Source organism: Eschrichtius robustus, chromosome 14, assembly GCF_028021215.1.
Source record: "Eschrichtius robustus isolate mEscRob2 chromosome 14, mEscRob2.pri, whole genome shotgun sequence".
In the NCBI taxonomy this organism is placed as follows: Eukaryota; Metazoa; Chordata; class Mammalia; order Artiodactyla; family Eschrichtiidae; genus Eschrichtius; species Eschrichtius robustus.
This window is the reverse complement of record NC_090837.1, coordinates 12,258,030-12,277,752: the sequence shown is the minus strand read 5'-3', so window position 1 is coordinate 12,277,752 and position 19,723 is coordinate 12,258,030. Positions and strand designations below refer to the sequence as shown.

The window sequence follows — 19,723 nt, the reverse complement described above, 5'->3', positions numbered from 1 at the left end:
ACCATGCCCTTAACTGTTTGACTATCCTGCCTCTTGACGATCATGCACAATTCACTCACTCATTCATTCATTCAACACATGTTTACTGAATATCTCCTATGTGCCAGGCAAGTCAGTAAGGGCCAGGGCTACAGTGACAAACATACAGATGTGATCTGTGCCCTCATGGAGTTCACAGTCCAATGGGGATGGTGATTTAATGAACCATTATAATTGAGTGAAGTGGGTGCCATAACACAGGGAGTTGGCAGTGTGTAGGGGGCTGTGGAAGCACACAGAAGAGGCGCCTGACCCAGAGTATTTGACTTCTAAGTCAAGACCCGAAGGATAAGTAGGTGTTAACCAGGCAAAGAAGTGGGAGCACAGTCTTGCTGGCAGAGAAGTGAGAGGCATAGCCACCTTTCCGGCCAAGGAAGAGGAGCTCTGTGCTAAAGCGTCCATGCTGCCACGTTGGAGTTTGGGGGACAGGAGGCAGGTGACAGCATGCCACTGCTAAAGATCATGCCGGAACAGTGCAGGGAGCAATGGCAGAGAACAGAAGGAAGGTACTATGGCTCATGATCTTCCACACCTCCCTGCTCTGGCCGGACCCAGTCATCCCCAGTGGCTCCCACCTCAGTGTTGGGCACCACCACCCATCCACCACCTGCGCATATGCCACAGGGAGGAGCTTCCTGGGCGTCATCCTCTTTATCTCCCACACCCAATCCATCCCTGACTCCCATCCATTTTAGCCTTCTAAATAACTCTAGAATCCATTTGGTCCCCTTTCTCTCCATCTACTGGCCAGCACCCTGTCCAAGCCTCCATCATCTTTCATTGGGGTGATTGCAACAGCCTCCTAAATGTTAGCCATTCTTCATCACTACTGGTGTCATTATTCTGCTACTAGTAAAACTTGTAGTCCTGTTACGACGGCTACTGCTATAAGCGTTACTACTGTACTGCCACCCCGGCAGCAGGAGAATGATATGGGTGAATTCCCTAATAGGGAATAGGCAGAGTCCCTATTTGGCCCTCTATCCTGCTAAACTCTTAAGTTATTTTACTTATGTCCCCACGGGAAGCCACGTCCAAACTCCACTCCCTTGGAAGGCCTGTCCAGACAGCCTCAACTTCTTTATTTCGGATTCTGTTTCCACTCCTGTGTCTTCCAGCAGATGTCCAGGTGATGGAGGTCACCTCTGGGCAGGCCTTTGTGGTGACAAATTCCTCTGATTGTGCCGACGACCTGCATCCTTGAGAAAATAAAATCCTACCTTGCCCGCGTGGGAGGCACCCCAGCTGTCCTCCCTAGGCAGGGCGTCACTTAGCCCTTTTAGAAACTCTCTCTCTTAACACCCTGGAGGTTGAGGAGCAGCTGGAATCCCACAGTGGGGATAACAGACATGGTGTTGGCGGTGGGGTCGGGCCCAGGACCCGTGGAGGTGACAGGAGGGCAGGAGGGCGGGGAAGAGAGGGGTGGGGCGTGGCCGGTGGGCAGGCAGCCGGCAGCAATCATTGGCAGGGCGGAGGGAGTGAGATAACAGGCAGTAAAAGAGGCCATGCGCTGAGGGTCCAGACGTGCGAGGGGTGGTCATTGCGAGACAAGTAATTGGGGGCCCAGGCGCGAGGTGTGCCATTCTGCACCCCAGGCTGTGTGAACTGCCCACTTGAAACCAGGCATTAGGAGGCCTCTGGCAGGGCTGTTGTACTTGGGCTTTGATGTTTTAATTAGCCAGCAGTAATATTAGCTGACTCAGGAGGGGACAAATGGGGAGATTAATATAGCAGTCAGGGGCCTGCATGGGGGATGCAAATGACTTTTCTGAGTGGGGACCTAAGCTAAAAATTCAGATTAGTGGCACTTGTGGGTTGTTAAGCTGGGAATGGGGCACAAGTGGACTTTGGGCTGTGGCTGTGTGTGTTTGTTTCTGGATTTGCATCTGGGGTAGACAATGGAAGCTTTTCAGGTCTCGGGAGACACTGACTCGATTTCAGTGGGTTCTATGGGAGGGCTCCTCCATGCCTGTTCCTAAATTTGCAAAGGAGGCTCTGAGCTCCTGGGCATTTCAAAGGCTTTGTCAACACCTCTTTGCTTGGGGAGCCTGCAGAGAGGCCCTGAGGAAATGGAAGGAAATGATCTCGCAACCCAAGAGGAGAGAGCAGGTGAAGTCATGTCAGCCTGGGGCCCTGAGCCAGGAATTCAGCTTGTAGGAGCCCCGGCACCCTCATTCCTTGCCCCTTTCCTTCCCTCCCTGCTTTCTCTCTTTCAACAAATACACACTGAGTACGTACTGTGTGCCAGGGACTTGTGTTCTAGGCCCTACGGTGACCCCCATTCTCTTGGGAGAAGCATCTTCTAGCTGCATGCTCTGAAGCAGGGGTTTGCAAACTGTGGCCCCGTGGGCCAAATTTGGTCTACCATCTATTTTGGTACAGCCCATGGACTAAGAATGGTCTTCCCATTTTAAACTTGTTGAATAAAAAAGTCAAAAGAAGGATAATGTCCCATGACAGGTGAAAGTTACATGAAGTTTGAATTTCAGTGTCTGTGAATAAAGTTTTATTGGCACACAGCCAACCTTGTTTGTTTCCATCTTGTCTACGGCTGCTTTTGCAATACAAGGGTAGAGTGGGGAAGTTGTGATGGAGACTAAGATGGGATGGCCCACAAAGCCAAAAATATTTCCTATCCTCTCCTTTACAGAAAAAGTTTGCAGACTCCTGATTTGAAGGATTAAATTCCGGTGGCTGAAAGCTAACCTATCTTACTTATGTCTCCATTCACTTAAACATTGCTGAGTCAGAGATCACTCCTGATCATTCTTTAAAACAGCGCCCCATCCTTCTTAATCTCTGCCCCTTTATCATGCTTTATTTTTATTCATAGCACTTATCACTGCCTGTAGTTTGTGAGTGTATACGTATTTGCACATGAATGTATGTAGTTATATCTCTTTATCTTGTATAGATTTACATATATCTTTATAGATGTTTAGATATACAGTTTTTTGCCTACTCACCATCCACTTTGCTCTTTCGCCAGTCTCTAGACCGGTGCCCAGCACACACTACGTGTTCAACAACATGTTCATCTGAGGTCTGCTATGGACTGAGTTGTATCCTCTCGAATTCATATGTTGAAGCTCTCATTCCCATTGTGACATATTTGGAGATAGGGCTTTTAGAAGGTACTTAAGGTTAAATGAGGTTATAAGGGCAGGACCCTAATCTGATAGGATTAGTGGTCTCATACGAAGAGGAAGAGAGATCGCTCTCTCTCTCTTTCCCTGTGTGCACAGGCTGTGTAAGGTGGGTGTCTGCAAGACAGGAAGAGAGCCCTCACCAAACGCGACCATGCTGGCACCACCCTCCAGAACTGTGAGAAATAACTTTCTGTTGTTTAAGCTGCTGAGTCTGTGGTTGTTGTTTTGGCACCTTGAGCTATTTAATATAAGGTCTAAATGCATTTCAAATTGTAAAGCAATTATACTCCAATAAAGATGTTTAAATAAATAAATAAATGCAGTTCAAAATTGTGGAGTTCCTTAAATGCTAAGCCAAAGACTTGGGCCTTGATTTAGTAGACAGTGGAGAAGCTGCCTTATGGAGGGGGTGGCATTATGGAAGCTGAATTTTAGGAAATATGTGACTGCTGGGACTACAGGAGGGAGAGGGTGAAGGCTCAGAGACCCAGGGGGGCGCTGCTGCACCACTGCAGGGGAGGGGCCAGGAGGGTGCAAAATACAGTTGCAGGAGCAGACGACAGGAAGGGAGGAGATGGGAGCTGGGGTGCCAGAAGCAGGACAAGAGCCTTGTAGCATGAGAGGATGGGAGGGAAAAGAACAAAGTCAGCAATGACTTGGAGGCTTCCGGTCTAGGTAAGCGGGAGGATGTGAGCCTTTTAGCAGACGTTGGGAAGTAAGGAGTGGGAGTGGGGGGGGAACATGGAGGGAGGATTTTAAGGCAGGAAGATAGACGTTAGACATCAGAATCTGGCAGATCTAGAAATAGAGGCCGGGCACCCTGCCCTCCTCCGATCGTGGGCTGTCACAGCCAGGAGCCTCACAGTGAAACCGGGACAAGAGCTTGACAGCAGGGAGGGGGGTGCCTGCCAGACACAGAACATATTAGGAACAGTTAGGAGTTGAACTGTGTTCTCCCAGTTCATACCTTGATGCCCTAACCCCAGGACCTCAAAATGTGACCTTATTTGGAGTCTTTAAAGAGGTAATTAAGTTAAAATGAGGTCATTAAGGTGGCCTTAATCCAATACGACTGGTGACCTTACAAAAAGGGGAAATTAGGAGGCAGACACGTATACAGGGAGAACGCCATGTGAACACGAAGACCGTCATCTACAAGCCAAGGACAGGGGCCTGGAGCAGCTCCTTCCCTCACAGCCCTCAGAAGGAACTAACCCCGTAGCCACCTTGATCTCAGACTTCTGGTTTCCAGATTCTGAGATAATAAATTCCTGTTGTTTAAGCCACCCAGTTTGTGGTGCTTCCTCCTGCAAACAGCTCTAGGAAACGAATCTAGGAGCTGAGGCCCAAACCTGTACAAAACAAGTAAGTTCTCGTTCTTTCACCGTTGGTGTCAGGGCCAGCTCCGCCCTCACAGGCCTGCAGCAACTTGCCCTGCTTGGCTTGCTCTAAAATGAGGGCAGCACGCTGGGGCTGAGCCGGGCAGCGGGCCATCCGAACCAGGGCCTGGATGCCACACCCCAGGCTGCGGCCCCCTAGCTGCAGCCCCAGGCGGCACTGTTCCAATCTGTGGGTACCACCACTCAGAGCAGCAAGTATAACCCGGTTGGGAGCTGTGGCAGCTCAGTTTCTAGAACCACGGGCCCGCAAACCAGCAGGTACGCACCCATCCGTGCAATTTAAAAATTGCTACTTATAAAATTTAACCAACAGTGTTAAGTACCTTGGAGTATAATTTCCTTGTAGTGTATTCAAAGCATGATTTCTAAAGTGATTCATTCTTTATAATAACTCCACAGAAGCTTGAAATGGCTTATTCTTTCCCCACTCTCTCTCTTTCCCCCTGATTCAATGGTCCGTGTTCTGTAGTTTGTGGAGGTTGATTACGGAAGGGGGTGCTTGGGAGTCACACTCGTCACAGTTTGGGTTCACAGACAAGGGCCTCTGGAGGTGAGGTTTTTGTTTCTGTTTTTGTTTTTGGCCCTGCAGCGCTGCATGGGGGATCTTAGTTCCCCGACCAGGGATTGAACCCGCGCCTCCTGCAGTGGAATCAGGGAGTCCTAACCATTGGACCGCCAGGGAAGTCCCAAGGGGTTTTGAAGTTAGCTTGCTGTTGCTTTCTCCAAATGAGGTGATGTTTGTAGTCACGATGATCTCACAAGATGATCAGGATATTAGACAACTTTAAACTTGGTCCCATTGCCAGACCAGAATGTACATGTGCACTATGAATTAATTTTGAGAAATCCTGTAATTATCTTGTGGCCCATTCCTATTATATTGCATTGTACTGTGTGTGTTTATTAAAAGCGTTAACTTGCTAAATGTAAATATTTAAAATGCACAACAATCTTGGTGATCATGTTTTGGACTTTTTACCTTTTAAACATCCTGGGACCCTCAGAAAATCGAAGTGGGGTGGGGCTCTGTGGACTTCCGAGAATCTCCGTGCGAAGGTGGCTTTGGCTGCTGATACCCATTTGTAAATAGAGGAGGAAAAAATGACTTTGACCCAACTTGGCCTATCTGAGGAAAGAATCTGAATACGGTTTGATGCAATAAATGAACATACAGAGTGGAGTCACTGATTCCTGAGCTAGGACGTCATTGTCCTACACGGACAACACTCAAACAGCTTGCATTGAATATATTCACTATTAAAACAAACAGCTGACAAAATACGTGCAGGGTTTCCCTGTTGGCACAGTGGTTGGGAATCCACCTGCCAACGCAGGGGACATGGGTTCGAGCCCTGGTGCAGGAAGATCCCACATGCTGTGGAGCAAGTAAGCCTGGGCGCCACCACTACTGAGCCTGCAAGTCACAACTACTGAAGCCCGCGTGCCTAGAGCCCGTGCTCCACAAGAGAAGCCACCGCAATGAGAAGCCTGCACATCGCAACGAAGAGTAGCCCCCGCTCGCCGCAACTAGGGAAAGCCCGCGCGCAGCAAAGAAGACCCAACACAGCCAAAAATAAATAAATAAATAAATAAGTAAATAAATAAATTTATTTATTTACTTATTTAAAAAAATGTGGAAATTCCAGCAGGGCTGAACCTGAACACCCGTCAATATAGGCCCCACTTCCTGGTTCCACCCTGGCTCAGACCACCTACAGCAGCAGGTCATAGAAGGCTGGTCCCTTGACTAAGTGACCTAGGAAGACCCTGGAGGTCACTGAGCAGGTGATGGTCTGGGTGGAGGGAATGTGAAACATCAGCAAGATTTGGATTCTGCCGCCACTGGGAACTGAGGGACTCTGTTCAGTATAAATTCCTGGAAAGCATCCTTTGCGCCCTGTTTGAGGGCAATCCAGGAACCCCTGGTGACTCGAGGAAGTGGGACGGGGGTATTGAACATGCTTTGGGGAAAATCCAACCTGAGTGTCTCACTTTGGTCATGAGCCAGATCAAGGCAAAGGATACCTGGCCCGATAGAGTTGGGGGCAGAAATGGGTCTAATTGCAACTTATATTATATTAGGGATTTGGGGGCACTTTCCCACAGAGAGAAACTAACCTCAAAACATAAGAGGTTTCTCAAGTGCTTAGAGACAGGCTTAGGGAACGGAGTAATCAACAGGCCCCCCAGGAAGTTACCCTGAATGCAGCCAGTGGAATCTGCTAGAGCCAGCCAGGCGGGCTCTGCGGGGAACATCTGCTCATGAGTCTACGAAACCGCAACTATCACAGTGTGATAACTGCTGTGTGTGTGTCTGTGTCTGGAGCTTGCCTTGAGAGTGGTTGTTTCTGGAGGTTGAGGCAAATACTCGGGAAAAGATGACGTCTAGGCTCTGAACTCAAGGGCCGTGATCATTTCAATTTCATTTCGAGTGACATTCAGTAAATGCCTATTCTGTGCCTCACCCAGGCTAGGCCACTGCATATCCACTGGTTCATGGACTCCTCATGGTAACCCATTTTTCAGATGAGGAAATGGAGGCTCTGAGAAGTAAACTGACTATCCCCAAATTAACAACTGATAGGCCACAGAGCTGGGCCTGGAATCCAGGCCCTTGAAGTTTCCTTTTTTTCCATCTAGGTCTTATTGCTCCCTGCTCTGTGTATTCCTAGAGCTTGGCCCCAGGAGGTAAATGCTATACACAACATTGATTTGAACGATTGACAAGGATGACGATGTCGTCGTAAAGGGAAAGAGATGCGGCTTTGTCACCAAGACTCAGTGGGTGGTCGCTTTCCCTTTCTGGGCCACAAGGGTGTCATCTGCAAAATGGGGACAGGGCTTCTTGCCCTATCTGCCTCACATTAGCAATATAATCATTAGCAATACATCTTTACCTAAATTAGCAATATGATGCCTAGATCAGCAATATAATAATTAGCCAAATCACAACAACAACAATAATAATAACACTAATGAACTTTTTTGGAGCATTTATTCTGTGCCAGGCCTTGTAGAGTTAAGAGTGGCTCTAGGGCTCCATGGCCTGGGTTCAAGTCCCATCTTGCCCACTTACTAGTCAAGTGACCTTCTTCAAGCTATTCAACCCTTTGGGCCTCAGTTTATTCATCTGTAAAATGGGAACGATAACAGTACTCCATTCGGTTGGGATGGGGATTAAATGAGACTGTGGATCTAAAGTGCTTGGCACAGTGCCTGCCTCCGCTCAACAAATGTTAGCTTTTACCGTGACAGCAGATGCTATCATTTCATACAGTATCTCATTTCTTCCTCCCCACTACTCCACGAGCCCATAAGCCACTATGAGCCTCAGCGCAGATGCTACTCAGTTGTCTGACCACGGTCACCAGGAGGAGGAAGCCAAACGTAGGCTGACCCCATAGCTGAGCTCTTGAGCCCAGTGCTGTGCATGAGTCCAGGGATTAGAATGACCACACCCCCTGCAGGGTGGTATCGTTATCAGCGTTACTGTTATTTTTATCCCGACATCATTACGTGCAGTGAGTCAGGGCTGACTTAGAAGATTTCCCTGCAGCACGCTGGGCTGTCGTTGAGAGGCAGAGGGCTGTGCTGGCTTGCCTTCATCCCAGCCTGGCTGGGTCTGGCTGGCCCCTTTTGGTCATCAGCAAAGCCAGCAGCAGCTGGCCGGTTGGGGTGTTTACTCCCAGAGGGGCCCTGGACACCTCTGAAGATTGAGGGCCCATAAGCACTCCCCTTTTGCCTTATAATTTGGAGCTGTGCAGAGAGGCTGGGGTGTTGCTGACACTTACCTGGAAATAGGGAAAAGCTTCTCAGCAGATTTTGACATTTTGAAAGCTAGCAAGTCCTATGTCCCCAGGGATGAGGAAATGCCAGGTTCTTGACGAGGTGGTGGGGATGGGGTGGGGAGGGAGATTTCATAATAAGAATCATCTCTCTGACCACCTTGTTGCCTTTGTCAGTAAGAGGCCGGAGAGAGGGGCAGCGGGCTGAATAAGAAGGAAGAAACCCAAATGGAAATGCCACTTCCCCCAGGCCCAGGACCCCCCTTGCACCCACTAAGGATTGGATGGATGCTTAATTAGTATCTGAAAATAGACGTTCTGCTCCCAAGCAGGGCACGGTTCTACCCCTATCCCTTAGGAAAGCAAATCAGGCAGGCAAGAAAAATAGATGCTTAATAAGAAGGGAAGCAGAGAAGGGCTTGTTTCAAATCCTAAAGTTTTGCGGGGAGAATGGACAAACAGCACTTTCTCATGTCCTTAATCTAGGGTAGCATTTCCACTTAGGAGGGTTATTATGTAAGGGGCTTTTAGAAAGTGTCAAAACTCAATATGTGTCTCAGGTGGTATTAGCATCAAAGACAACCTCAGCAATCAAATAATAATCCTTAGCAAGAAAAAGAAACATAGTTTATCAGCCATCGCTGTTCCTTTTAAAACTGTAATGCTTTTCCCCACTTTCTTCTAGGCAAACTCCTACATGATCATCAAAACCCAGATCAAATGTCACCTCTTCCAGTAAACCTTTCCTGATACTGCCTGAGGTATTTATGTTCCCACAGTGTCTTGTGTCCCTCTCTGTTTTAGGATTAATTGCACTATCCATGTGTCTGTCTCCCCACATTCACCCGTGAAGGTCTCAAGGGCAGAGAGGGCGATGCTTGCTCACCTTTGCTTCCACCCCAAGCTGCGCAGGCGGCAGGTATTGGGTGACTATTTTTTGTGTGATGGGTGAACAGATTCATTCCATCTACCAGCCCAGGCCAGATACAATTTGCAAGGGGATGTTAAAGATAAGCATCACAGAGTCATTCACACACTGTGTCCTAGTGACCAGGGACTTGAGTCTCACTGCCTCTACCCATTGCTGACCCAAACTATTAGCAAGAGAAATAACCACTAGGTAAAGACTAACATCTCAGCCTTCTGAGGCTAATTTAAGAGAAGTTGCCTCTATGGCTCGATTTTCCTTGAGTCTGGACAAACAAGAGTATCAAAGAGGATAGGACAGACCACACTATTCCTTCAGGGACCTAACAGTCGTCTGAGTCAGGAAGTTCTTTCTCATGTCGAGCCTGAATCTGCCCTGCTTCACCTGGGCTCTGTTGCCTTTTGCCCAGTCCTTGGGGAAAAGGCAGACCAGCTGCTCCTCCACCAGCTCCTGTCTCTTCGTGGCTCAGGAAGGCAGATAGTGGCCGGGTCTCTCTTTGTGTTATTAACAATGCTACCCCCTCCACCGATGCCTAAAAAAGCAGCAAATGTGGGTTACAACTGGGAGGAAGGAAGCTGATTGCAGGAGCTCCAGGTAAAGTGGCTTTGAGCAGGTAGAGAAGAGGCTAAGCATAGGAGCTGGTCTTTCAGGTCAGAAAGAAACATGTTGGGTTTTCTGTTAATTTGCTCAGCCTGGGAAACATTTCTGAGCCCTGTGGCTGTGAGGGTGTCTAGCAGGAGGTAGCTGGGCTGTTTCTTTAGCGCTGGGACTCCAATATAACTGAGTGTTTGGGTCTCCAGCTCTTTTCAGCTCTATTTCCGAGAGGCATTTGGAAAATTGAGTCTTAGACAGCAGAGCCCGGATAATCTCACAGGTCAGTGATTTTGAACCTTTTTTGGGTCACAGACCACAGTGAGGACTTGATAAAGGAGTGAGTGTAAATCCAAGCACTGCTGGTCTGTATGTCATGCTTCCAGGAGCTCCCATGTCTAAAACTGTTTGGCCGTCTTAAACTCAGGAAGACTGTCTTTTCCCCTTTCTCCAGCACCCTTTCTCCTCCAAGGAAATGGAATTTCCATTTTAGAGGAGGCCTTAAGGCAGGTTCTCAGCACCTCCCCTGATTGCTATAGACTGAATGTTCATGTCCCCCGCAAATTCATCTGTTGAAACCCAACCTCTATGTGATGGTTTTGGAGGTGGAGCCTTTGGGAGGTGATGAGGTCATGAGGGTGGAGCCCTCATGAATGGAATTAGTGCCCTTATGAAAGAAACCCCAGAGAGGTCCCTTGCCCCTTCTGCCATGTGAGGACACAGCCATAGACGGCTGTCTATCAACCAAGAAGCAGGCCTGCACTAGACGTTGAATCTGCCAGTGCCTTGATCTTGGATTTCTCAGCCTCCAAAACTGTGGGAAATAAATTTCTGTTGTTTATAAGCCACCCAGTCTACGGTATTCTGTTATAGCAGCCCAAATGGACTAAGATACTGATCATTTCATCATGATGCCTTGCAAAGAAGGTCTCTGGTCCTATTAATCTCCCTGTCCTGTCCCCAGTATTGAACCCTACTCCTCTGGCTTGAAGTTCAAGCTTATGTTTTTCAAGCTGTCACTGTCTAACCAATATGGACCCTCTGAAAGGAAATAGCCATAATCGTGCTATCACTCAGATTTCAGCAGGACCTTAAGGGTCTTTCTGGTGGGGTCAAGGCCTCCTGTGCTTCTTCCCTCTACCCCAGATCTCAGGGGGTACTGCAGACCAGCAATCCCAAACTCTGATACATAGAGGGGGCAAGTAGGTAAGGCAAATCAGTAAAGCCAGCTGGGTAATCTCAAGACAGAACACTTGGTTGCATATTAAACACATAAGAATATTCTTCATTCTCACAAACATGAAATCTTTCGCATTTTTCCTGAAATGTGTGAACCTCTTGGTCAATCTCTACCTGCCACTTGTAATAAAGACATGGATACGAAAAGATTTAACTTTCATCCTAACTATTATAAGAAAACCAGCAGCACTAATGTTATGATAAATGACAATGAACAGTTGGCAGTAATGAGAGGGGCACAATAGAGAGTGGTGGGGATTGTGACAAACTGGAGAGCCCACACCCTGTGTAGTGGGGACAGCTGTTACTCAGTCCAGGCAGACTATTGCCCCATAAGAATATAGGCTTAATGTAGTCAGACTGTCCACATTTGTAAGAGAAGTTGTAAATGTGATAATTACATGAAAATTTGAAACATTGGCAATAAACTCAAAGTACAAACATAAATTGTCAATTAGGACAATATAGTACAAACTTAACAAATCATGTCTACAGCCTGGATCGGGCCTGAGGCTACCTCTTTCTGTCCTTTTTCTTGGGAGGGTTTGCCTTATGGCAACACCCTTTCCTTAACACAGTTAAGAAAGAAAATGTAAAGAAAATTTTAGCTCTATTTGTTCATTTAATCATTAATGGATAATAATAGTCCTTACACTCACAGTATGGCCTGGATTTTTGAGGACAGCATAATAGAAGGCTACAATTGTGCTTGTCCACCAAACATTCCCAGGTGTCCCTGCAAGAGGGGGCGTGCTTGGCCGGTGGCATCGTGGGTCTGACCTACTGTGGAATCCCTGATGTCTTTATCTTCCCGGCCAACCGTCGGCAGCTAAAGAAAGCAATTCCCACTGAGGCTCTGGAATGTCTCATCCTCCCCTGTGAAGCTACTTAGACAGGCTATGAGTCATTGCTTATGTGGGCTAGTTAGTGGTGAAAGGTGTCGTCCATAGATTAAACATTGAGAGAAAGAGCTTGGCAACCTGGCCTGTGCCATCCAGGGCTTCGGACAGGTGGAGGGAAGGAAGAGGATGACCTGCTGAGTGGCCATTCCACCCATACTTTGCTCTGGTGCAGGGGAGGGGTGGGAAATTCACATGCCAGGGTTGCTCTGGTCTGGTCTGTTACCTGCCTGGGCAGGTGAGAAAAAGGGTCTGCTAATCTCTAGCCAGATCTAGCCACTCTCACCATATTGACTCTGCTGTTAAAACATTTCTCAGAAAATTGGCAGAGACTGAAGAGTTTGGTAACACACCAAGCTGGCGAGGCTGTGGGGAAACAGTCATTTGCCTGCTTAGCAGGTGGGAATGGTGCAACCTCTGTGGTGAGCAGTTTGGCCATTTCTGCCCAAGTCACAAATGTATATGACCTTTGAGTCAACAATTCTGCTACTAGGAATTTATTCTTTTGATAAGCCCACCCATCTGTCAATGAGGTATTTGCACAATGTCATGCATTATAGCAATGTCATGGCAAAATATTGGCAATGGACCACGTGTCCACTTCGGAGGACTGGCTCAATAAACATGGCAGAGCAATATAATGGACTATTATGCAGCCATGAAAAAAGAACCAGGACTCTTTACCTACTAATGAGGACTAATCTCCAAGATACGTTGATAAGTGAAAGAACAAGGCACAAAACAATACAGCCATATGCTGGAGATATTGTGGGTTCATTTCCAGACCAATAATAATACAGCAAATACCACAATAAAGTACGTGCCACTAATTTTTTGGTTTCCCAGTGCATACAAATGCTATATGTACTATACTACTATACTGTAGCCCACTAAGTGTGCAATAACCTTGTGTCTTAAAAAATGTACATAATTTAAATTAAAAATAATGCTACTGGAAAAATGGCACCAATAGACTTGCTCAGTGCAGGGCTGCCACAAACCTTCAATTTGTAAAAACAAACAAACAAACAAAAAAAGCAATGAAACAAGGTCTGCCTGTATGATGTGCTCTCATTTGTGTAAAAACATGTGAAAATAGCTCTCTGCACATGGCCCTGGGCTGCCATCTTGGATTGCAGTGTCGTTTGACCCACTTCTGCACACGGCCCGCCTGAGCTGAGGTGCTGGCGGAAGCCATTCCGCACTAGGAACTCCGGTCGGAAGAGCTGGGTGTGAGGCCTCTGCACGTGGCCCCCTGTGAGCAAGTGAAACCCAACTAAGCACAAAGGAAAAAAAAAAGCCATCTCAGAGCTGTGACTATTTTCAAGGCTACTGTATTTCTCAGTGGAACACTGCCTTTGGGGCAAAACAAGGAAGAAGCAGGTGATTCTAATGTGCAGCACAGAAGGAGAGCCACTGCAGGCCAGCTTCTCCAACTCTGAAGGCACTCCAACCGTGTGGCTCACAGGGTCTTGGTGCTCCAGCCGGGTGTCAGGCCTGAGCCTCTGAGGTAGGAGAGCCGAGTTCAGGACATTGGACCACCAGAGACCTCTCGGCCCCACGTAATATCAATCGACAAGAGCTCTCCCAGAGATCTCTGTTTCAACGCTGAGACCCAGCTCCACTCAACGACCAGCAAGCTCCAGTGCTGGGCACCCCATGCCAAACAACTAGCAAGACAGGAACACAACCCCACCCATTAGCAGAGAGGCTGCCTAAAATCATACTAAGTCCACAGACACCCCAAAACACACCACTGGACGCAGTCCTGCCCACCAGAAAGACAAGATCCAGCCTCATCCACCAGAACACAGGCACAAGTCCGCTCTACCAGGAGGCCTACACAACCCACTGAACCAACCTTACCCACTGGGGGCAGACACCAAAAACAACGGGAACTATAAACCTGCAGCCTGTGAAAAGGAGACCCCAAACACAGTGAGTTAAGCAAAATGAGAAGACAGAGAAATACTCAGCAGATGAAGGAGCAAGGTAAAAACCCACCAGACCAAACAAATGAAGAGGAAATAGGCAGTCTACCTGAAAAAGAATTCAGAGTAATGACAGTAAAGATGATCCAAAATCTTGGAAATAGAATGGAGAAAATACAAGAAATATTTAACAAGGATCTAGAAGAACTAAAGAGCAAACGAACAATGATGAACAACACAATAAATGAAATTAAAAATTCTCTAGAAGGAATCAGTAGCAGAATAACTGAGGCAGAAGAATAGATAAGTGACCTGGAAGATAAAATAGTGGAAATAACTACTGCAGAGCAGAATAAAGAAAAAAGAATGAAAAGAATTGAGGATGGTCTTAGAGACCTCTGGGACAACATTAAATGTACCAACATTCGAATTATAGGGGTCCCAGAAGAAGAAGAGAAAAAGAAAGGGACTGAGAAAATATTTGAAGAGATTATAGTGGAAAACTTCCCTAATATGGGAAAGGAAATAGTCAATCAAGTCCAGGGAGTGCAGAGAGTCCCATACAGGATAAAACCAAGGAGAAACACGCCAAGACACATATTAATCAAATTATCAAAAATTAAATACAAAGAAAAAATATTAAAAGCAGCAAGGGGAAAGCAACAAATAACATACAAGGGAAACCCCATAAGGTTAACAGCTGATCTTTCAGCAGAAACTCTGCAAGCCAGAAGGCAGTGGCAGGACATATTTAAAGTGATGAAAGGGAAGAACCTACAACCAAGATTACTCTACCCAGCAAGGATCTCATTCAGATTTGACAGAGAAATTAAAATCTTTACAGACAAGCAAAAGCTAAGAGAATTCAGCACCACCAAACCAGCTTTACAACAAACGCTAAAGGAACTTCTCTAGGCAGGAAACACAAGAGAAGGAAAAGACCTACAATAACAAACCCAAAACAATTAAGAAAATGGTAATAGGAACATACATATCGATAACTACCTTAAATGTAAATGGATTAAATGCTCCCACCAAAAGACACAGACTGGCTGAATGGATACAAAAACAAGACCTCCCATATATATTCTGGCTACAAGAGACCCACTTAAGACCTAGGGACACATACAGACTGAAAGTGAGGGGATGGAAAAAGATATTCCATGCAAATGGAAATCAAAAGAAAGCTGGAGTAGCAATTCTCATATCACAGAAAATAGACTTTAAAATAAAGACTATTACAAGAGACAGAGAAGGACACTACATAATGATCAAGGGATCAATTCAAGAAGAAGATATGACAATTGTAAATATTTATGCACCCAACATAGGAGCACCTCAATACATAAGGCAAACGCTAACAGCCGTATAAGGGGAAATCGACAGTAACACAATAATAGTAGGGGACTTTAACAACCCACTTTCACCAATGGACTGATCAACTAAAATGAAAATAAATAAGGAAACACAAGCTTTAAATGATACATTAAACAAGATGGACTTAATCGATATTTATAGGACATTCCATCCAAAAACAACAGAATACACTTTCTTCTCAAGTGCTCATGGAACATTCTCCAGGATAGATCATATCTTGGGTCACAAATCAAGCCTTAGTAAATTTAGGAAAACTGAAATCATATCAAGTATCTTTTCTGACCACAACGCTATGAGACTAGATATCAATTACAGGAAAAAAACTGTAAAAAATGCAAACACATGGAGGCTAAACAATATGCTACTAAGTAACCAAGAGATCACTGAAGAAATCAAAGAGGAAATTAAAAAAAACCTAGAAACAAATGACAATGAAAACATGACGGCCCAAAACCTATGGGATGCAGCAAAAGCAGTTCTAACAGGGAACTTTATAGCAATACAATCCTACCTCAAGAAACAAGAAAAATCTCAAATAAACAACCTAAGCTTACACCTAAAGCAATTAGATGGAGCAAAGGGAACCCTCTTGCACTGTTGGTGGGAATGTAAATTGATACAGCCACTATGGAGAACAGTATGGAGGTTCCTTAAAAAACTAAAAATAGAACTACCATACAACCCAGCAATCCCATTACTGGGCATATACCCTGAGAAAACCATAATTCAAAAAGAGACATGTACCACAATGTTCATTGCAGCACTATTTACAATAGCCAGGACATGGAAGCAACCTAAGTATCCATCGACAGATGAATGGATAAAGAAGATGTGGCACATATATACAATGGAATATTACTCAGCCATAAAAAGAAACGAAATTGAGTTATTTGTAGTGAGGTGGATGGAGTTAGAGTCTGTCATACAGAGTGAAGTAAGTCAGAAAGAGAAAAACAAATGCAGTATGCTAACACATATATACAGAATCTCAGAAAAAAAAAAAAGGTTCTGAAGAACCTAGGGGCAGGACAGGAATAGACTCAGATGTTGAGAGTGGACATGAAAGACATGGGGAAGGGGAAGCTGGGACGAAGTGAGAGAGTGGCATGGACATATATACACTACCAAATGTAAAATAGATAGCTAGTGGGAAGCAGCCACATAGCATAGGGAGATCAGCTTGGTGCTTTGTGACCACATAGAGGGATGGGATAGGGAGGGTGGAAGTGAGGCACAAGAGGGAGGAGATATGGGGACATATGTTTATGTAGAGCTGATTCACTTTGCTATACAGCAGAAACTAACACACCACTGTAAAGCAATTATACTCCAATAAAGATGTTAAAAAAATAAAGCAATCAGAGAAAGAAGAACAAAAAGCCCCCAAAGTTAGCAGAAGGAAAGAAATCATAAAGATCTGATCAGAAATAAATGAAAAAGGATAAGGAACCAAGATGGCGGAGTAGAAGGACGTGCTCTCACTCCCTCTTGTGAGAATGCCAGAGTCACGGCTAGCTGCCGGACAGTCATTGAGAGGAGGACACTGGAGCTCACCAGAAAGGGTACCCCACATCCAAAGACAAAGGAGAAGCCACAGTGAGACGGTAGGAGGGGCAAAATCACAGTAAAATCAAATCCCATAACTGCTGGGTGGGTGACTCACAGACTGCAGAACACTTATACCACAGAAGTCCACCCACTGGAGTGAAGGTTCTGAGCCCCACGTCAGATCCTCAACAAAATACTAGCAAACAGAATCCAACAACACATTAAAAGGATCATACACCATGATCAAGTGGGATTTATCCCAGAGATGCAAGGATTCTTCAATATATGCAAATCAATCAATGTGATACACCACATTAATAAATTGAAGAAGAAAAACCATAGGATCATCTCAATAGATGCAGAAAAAGCTTTTGACAAAATTCAACACCTATTTATGACAAAAACTCTCCAGAAAGTGGGCATAGAGGGAACCTACCTCAACATAATAAAGGCCATATACGACAAACCCGCAGCAAACAACATTCTCAATGGTGAAAAACTGAAAGCATTTCCTCTAAGATCAGGAACAAGACAAGGATGTCCACTCTCACCGCTATTACTCAACATAGTTTTGGAAGTCCTAGCCACGGCAATCAGAGAAGAAAAAGAAATAAAAGGAATCCAAATTGGAAAAGAAGAAGTAAAACTGTCACTGTTTACAGATGACATGATACTATACATAGAGAATCCTAAAAATGCCACCAGAAAACTACTAGAGCTAATCAATGAATTTGGTAAAGTTGCAGGATACAAAATTAATGCATAGAAATCTCTTGCATTCCTATACACTAATGATGAAAAATCTGAAAGAGAAATTAAGGGAACACTCCCATTTACCACTGCAACAAAAAGAATAAAATACCTAGGAAGAAACCTACCTAGGGAGACAAAAGACCTGTATGCAGAAAACTATAAGACACTGATGAAAGAAATGAAAGATGATACCAACAGATGGAGAGATATACCATGTTCTTGAATTGGAAGAATCAATATTGTGAAACTGACTATACTACCCAAAGCAATCTACAGATTCAATGCAATCCCTATCAAACTACCAATGGCATTTTTTACAGAACTAGAACAAAAAATCTTAAAATTTGTATGGAGACACAAAAGACCTGAATAGCCAAAGCAGTCTTGAGGGGAAAAAACAGAGCTGGAGGAATCAGACTCCCTGACTTCAGACTATACTACAAAGCTACAGTAATCAAGACAATATGGTACTGGCACAAAAACAGAAACATAGATCATTGGAACAAGGTAGAAAGCCCAGAGATAAACCCACGCACCTATGGTCAACTAATCTATGACAAAGGAGGCAAGGATATACAATGGAGAAAAGACAGTCTCTTCAGTAAGTGGTGCTGGGAAAACTGGACAGCTACACGTAAAAGAATAAAATTAGAACACTACCTAACACCAAACACAAAAATAAACTCAAAATGGATTAGAGACCTAAATGTAAGACCGGACACTATAAAATGCTTAGAGGAAAACATAGGCAAAACATAGGCAGAACACTCTATGAGATAAATTATAGCAATATCCTTTTTGACTTACCTCCTAGAGAAATGGAAATAAAAACAAAAATAAACAAATGGGACCTAATGAAATTTAAAAGCTTTTGCACAGCAAAGGAAACCATAAACAAGACGAAAAGACAACCCTCAGAATGGGAGAAAATATTTGCAAATGAAGCAACTGACAAAGGATTAATCTCCAAAATATACAAGCAGCTCATGCAGCTCAATATCAAAAAACAAACAACCCAATCCAAAAATGGGCAGAAGACCTAAATAGACATTTCTCCAAAGAAGATACACAGATTGCCAACAAACACATGAAAGGATGCTCAACATCATTAATCATCAGAGAAATGCAAATCAAAACTACAATGAGGTATCACCTCATACCGGTCAGAATGGCCATCATCCAAAATCTACAAACAATAAATGCTGGAGAGGGTGTGGAGAAAAGGGAACCCTCTTGCACTGTTGGTGGGAATGTAAATTGATACAGCCACTATGGAGAACAGTATGGAGGTTCCTTCAAAAACTAAAAATAGGACTACCATATGACCCAGCAATCCCACTACTGGGCATATACCCTGAGAAAACCATAATTCAAAAAGAGTCATGTACCACAATGTTCACTGCAGCACTATTTACAATAGCCAGGATGGAAGCAACCTAAGTGTCCATCCACAGATGAATGGATAAAGAAGATGTGGCACATATATACAATGGAATATTACTCAGCCATAGAAAGAAACGAAATTGAGTTATTTGTAGTGAGGTGGATGGACCTAAGAGTCTGTCATACAGAGTGAAGTAAGTCAGAAAGAGGAAAACAAATACTGTATGCTAACGCATATATATGCAATCTAAAAAAAAAAAAAGAAAAAAAAAGGTTCTGAAGAACCTAGGGTCAGGACAGGAATAAAGACACAGACGTACAGACGTACAGACGTAGAGAATGGACTTGAGGACACGGGGAAGGGGAAGGGTAAGCTGAGACCAAGTGAGAGAGTGGCACTGACGTATATACACTTCCAAATGTAAAATAGATAGCTAGTGGGAAACAGCCGCACAGCACAGGGAGATCAGTTCGGTACTTTGTGACCACCTAGAGGGGTGGGATAGGGAGGGTGGGAGGGAGATGCAAGAGGGAGGGGATATGGGGATACAGGTATACCTATAGCTGATTCAATTTGTTATACAGCAGCAACTAACACAACAATGTAAAGCAATTATACTCCAATAAAGATGTTAAAAAAAAAGTGAAAATAATGTTTGTGTATTTGTTTGTCTATGCATAAAATATTGCTACAAGGACCC

General features: G+C 44.9%; 1 protein-coding gene across 1 annotated transcript in view; it reads right to left on the bottom strand.

Annotated features, from left to right (window-relative positions):
* The window catches only part of NOS1 (nitric oxide synthase 1), a 94,798-nt gene that overhangs the window by 60,373 nt on the left and 14,702 nt on the right, over positions 1–19,723 (bottom strand). The window lies entirely within an intron of this gene.